Source organism: Rhipicephalus microplus, chromosome 5 (genome assembly GCF_043290135.1).
Source record: "Rhipicephalus microplus isolate Deutch F79 chromosome 5, USDA_Rmic, whole genome shotgun sequence".
NCBI classification, from domain to species: domain Eukaryota; kingdom Metazoa; phylum Arthropoda; class Arachnida; order Ixodida; family Ixodidae; genus Rhipicephalus; species Rhipicephalus microplus.
The window spans coordinates 52261326-52266011 of record NC_134704.1 but is presented as its reverse complement, the minus strand read 5'-3'; the positions used below and the strand labels follow the sequence as shown (position 1 = coordinate 52266011).

General features: G+C 42.9%; 1 non-coding gene across 1 annotated transcript; it reads left to right on the top strand.

Annotated features, from left to right (window-relative positions):
* The first annotated feature begins 4161 nt into the window (after positions 1-4161).
* TRNAR-ACG (transfer RNA arginine (anticodon ACG)) lies at positions 4162-4234 on the top strand. Its single transcript has one exon. It is a non-coding gene; the product is annotated as a tRNA-Arg (tRNA).
* The last annotated feature ends 452 nt before the right edge of the window (positions 4235-4686 follow it).

Sequence of the window (4686 nt, the reverse complement as noted above, 5' to 3'; positions counted from 1 at the left end):
TCTCCTATTGTATAGCTATAGGCGATTACATTACAGCAAGACAAAATCCTAAGGCGAAACTGGAAAATATGCAAGTTTAAACTAACGCATTATCAAGTGGTACAATAAGGGAAATAAGGACAAGAAATCAACGTTAAGTAAACTACATAATGTGCGTTCATTAGAGAGTGAACACGGGCTTCTGGTACTGAATAATACATACCGGGCATATCCTTGCATGTACAAATCGACGATGTTAACCTTTTGATGACGAGATGGTGATGACCTGTGAATGAACAACTGAACTAAATCTTCAATTCGGCGAACCTCGAAACAATGTGAAATTTTTACACTCTACAGCTGGCTCATTGATTGGTGACGCCATCTATTGCTGAAGTTAAAAAACTTTCATTGGCACTCGCAGCTCTGTGATTGCCGCTGCATTTAATCGTGATTCTGTTCAACCTACAAACAGTAAAAAACCTTCAGACACATACGCTATAAATAAACCACTATATTGAAAGTGACTTGGTGATTCTGTTGCGTCTTACAGGCATAGTGCAAAGTATGAAGGCTACAGGAATCTTCAAGGCAACCCTTAAAAAATGGCAGCTTGTCATCACTGTCTGCGCTTGCATATGCTAGATGGCGCCACCACTCTTGGTGCTGTAGGCTTGTTGTAGGTTTTTGCTCTTCTGATGGAGTCAAATGGTAGTATACGAACTTAGGTGACGTAATCAGGCTGGACGGGGGCCTGTATTGGGATCAAGCAGGCCGTAACACCCTCATTTATTATTAATAAACCTTATGTATTTTACTCTTCCTTTCATTATTCTGATAGTCTACTGCTGTCTGGCCGCCTAGCGCACTACATACCGAGCGTTACGACTAAATTAAAAATTTTGGGGGACTGACATTATGCACTACGAATCAGGGTACACCGTAATTAATATGGGGCCATTCCACGCTAAGTGTGTTAACCAAGGCGCTCGCCGAAAAACGAATTTCTGCCAAATAGCTTGAGAAAGTTACACATTTATAGCCATTAATTTTTAACCATTTTCCCAGGGTATTCTGAGTGGCAAAAAAATTTTGCGTCCTTGACCGCTATTCGAAGTTCACGAAATGTAGAAAACCAGGTATGAAAAAAAAATCCCTATAAATTGACCGTTTCGCACGTTTTTTCAATATTTGTTTCTTTTGCGTTTTTGGAGCAACGTGCTTTATTATGACAGTTCCTCATGATAGCTTCAAATTTTTCACTCTTTAGAGCATTCACAAAACTGAGCAAATTATAGCATTTTCGAGAATTTTTCTACAATTTACGAGTATCAATAGAATGCATAAATTACGTCTGACAAACGCTCCATACAATGTCCTATTTACGAATAGTTTTGTTTTACCGATGCGTGGTGAATAGACTATATCACTATAATATAAAATCCTGGATTCGGCGAAAACGCTCTTTTTGTATAATTTGAGACGTACGTTTGTAGCGCCCTAAGGTGATCCGAGAAAAAAAAAACAGGAAAAAAAGCGCGTACGATTGAAAGTCACAGCGGCTTAGTTCACAGAAAGTTTAATCCAAGTCATTTTTGTGTTAGCGGAGAAAAACATTTTTGAAGTTGAGTCCCACCATTGGATTGCTTTGCTATGGGGGCAATATGTAGGCCAACTGAATTCGCTGCATAAAAAAAGTGGTAGGGCACGTACAACACATGGTTCAATATTCACCTTGTTTGTACCCTGTTTTGTATGCACCATGCATATTGAGGTGATAATAAGGAGAGGTAAATATATAGATAAAAGATAAAGGTCGCGTAGTCAGGCTGCTGCTGCTGCTGCTGCTGCTGCTGATGATGATGATGATGATGATGATGATGAGATGATGATGATAACTCGTAGGCGTATGGTGCATCTTTGTACAATTGAATGCGATGGTTGTCACGAGAGGCCTGGTTATTCGAATGATTTGTCGCTGCGGACCGATATATATTTACAGCGATCACCCTTCAGATCCAAATCTTGATGAGCATGATTTGTGTTTTCACATAACAGCGTCTGCAGCCTGGACCACCTTGGCATCATCTCGGCAAGGACATTATCTCCTTCAAGCGCAATGTCCACATATGTAAGCGCAACTTCATTTTGCCTGTGCCTTGGACCAGTGGTCAACAAAAAATTGGCAGCATATCCACGGAGTGAATGATGGAGAGTGGGGCGAAGCATTCGTCCGTCCATTCGTTCTTGCTTCCATCCGTCCAAGCGTCCGTCTGTGTGACCCGACCATGCGTCCATCCGCCCGTCCGTGTGTGCGTCTGTTCATGCGTCCGTCCCTGCATCCATCCATGCATCTGTCTGTGTGTCCGTTCGTCCATCTATTCAACACTCCAAGTACCACCATCTCGCATCGTTTCATCATATATTCCCCGTATAGAAGCATCGCCATCCAGCGAACATTCCAAGGACTAAACGAGAAGTGGCACATGCACACTTTCTTACGGCTTGCGCTTTGGGTCTACTTCCCACCTTTAACCACCTCGAGTTCACGGTATATACTAATTCACTGTATTCATGGCACTGCGGCCCAACGCTCGCTAAACCTTTCTAAAACCAAGGAGGTTACGCCCAGCGAGTGTAACGTAGCAACCTTTTCCTGTCATATAGTGCTCAATGTACAAGCCAATGGCTGCTAATGGGAAATGAGAGACAGGAGAATTCCGCTTTTACTTTCTTACGGCTTGCTCTTCGTATCTACTTCCCACCTTTAACCGCCTCGAGTTCATGGTATATACTAGGTCATTGTATTCAATGCACTGTGGCTCAACGCTCGCTGAACCTTCCTAAAACTATGGAGGTTACACCCAGCGAGTATAACCTAGCAACCCTTTCTTGTCAGATAGTGCTCAATGTACATGCCAATGGCTGCAGATGGGGATTGCAGCGTGCGCGTTAACTAAAAGCCAAATGCTCCTGTCTCTCATTCCCCATTAGCAGCCATTGGCATGTACATTGAGTACTATTTTTTTGTTTTTTAACAACGAACAGAAGAAATCTCTCACCGGCACCACCTTGGAGGTCAAAATGTTATACTTGTTACACACTACAACAGCTACGAGTGATGAACGGGTAACGCTATAAGGAGCTTCGCTCCTAAAAAGGAAGAGACAATGCTCATCTGCTCATCGGATGAACTTAGATAAACTGAACCTTCGGCATAGTCATTGTGTCTCGACCTAAATTTACTGCGCTGTCCATAACTGTAGCCGATAACTTTGGTGAAGGTGCATGAGCCGTAGTTCAGCGTGCCGTATTCCAGGACCGGGCCGTCGAGAGTATTAATTTTGTGTGCTCGAATTAAACACATCAAAAAACAAATTGCGGTTGCATTTTCTGCTTACGAAGTGTTAGGTGTTCTGTAAAATTGACCATGGCTAACAGCAGTAAATGAATATTTATTTGCATAATAATTTTAAGTACTTATTTAAGGGACACCAATAAAAAAAAATGACTTGGACAGATTGATAAACTGCGCGCTGAGTACTCTGACACGAGAAGTTTCACTGTCATAAGGTCATTAACAGCGAAAAAAAAATAAGGTGGAAATTTCGTTTTCCAATTTCGCGTATGTCTCCGCGCGTGACGACAAACATTTTAGAATGTATTTTTCGTAATTCGCGACGTTCACTCCCGGAAATTTTCTGAAACCTCTTATGCATCAATCAATCAATCAATCAATCAATCAATCAATCAATCAATCAATCAATCAATCAATCAATCAATCAATCAATCAATCAATAACTTTAAATGGTCCTGAGGAGTTTAAGCCACCAGGGTGTCCACGAGGGACACTCTAGCAGCCGCTACTGCAGGCGACGCCCGAGTCGGGGCGTAAACGTGATGGCGTTCCGCCAGTTCTTGGCCCTTCTTGACTGCCTTTTGTTGGTTTCTGAGACTGCAGGCTCCTGAGTGCCTCCTCCCCGTCGGACTCACTGGTGAGAGGTCCTCGAGGTAACGTGGGACATTGACACAACATGTGTTCGAGTGAACAGCACAATTCTGAGCAGTGTGGGCATTGTGTGTCTATGCCCGAGTTCGTCATATACTACTCTTGTCCAACGAGTTTTTATTATCGGCGCAAAGCCATCGGTCACATTTGCATTATGAGACCAAGGACGCCGTGGGCCTGTGGCGCAACGGATAACGCGTCTGACTACGGATCAGAAGATTCCAGGTTCGAATCCTGGCAGGCTCGAGCTTGTTTTTTTTTCCTTTTTGATTGAAACTAAGCCATTGGACAGTTTCACAATACAAATGCTCGCTTTCACACCGTGGATGGATGTATGGATGGATATGGCTGTAGCCTTTAGGTCGGGCGGTGGCTATCCCCACCAAGCCGTAATACTTAATGAACCAAAAACTAAATTTATTTTTTTTAGTTTAAATAGTGAGGTTGAGGATTCATACTTTGCAGTGAATGATTTAATTTTCCCTCGTGCCTTGACTTTAGCCACCAATCAGCTAACCTCCTCCTAGTTAATTCTACCCGCTTAAAGTCTATTTTGCCCTCCCTGGTTCTAAACCTTAGTGCATTGAGAAACTCTGCGCCATCATCCAAAACTATAAGGTGAAGCCCTTTACAGAACATTATCAAGTGTTCGGCAGTTTCTTCTTCCTCTCCACGCGCACTGCATACGGTGTCTACCC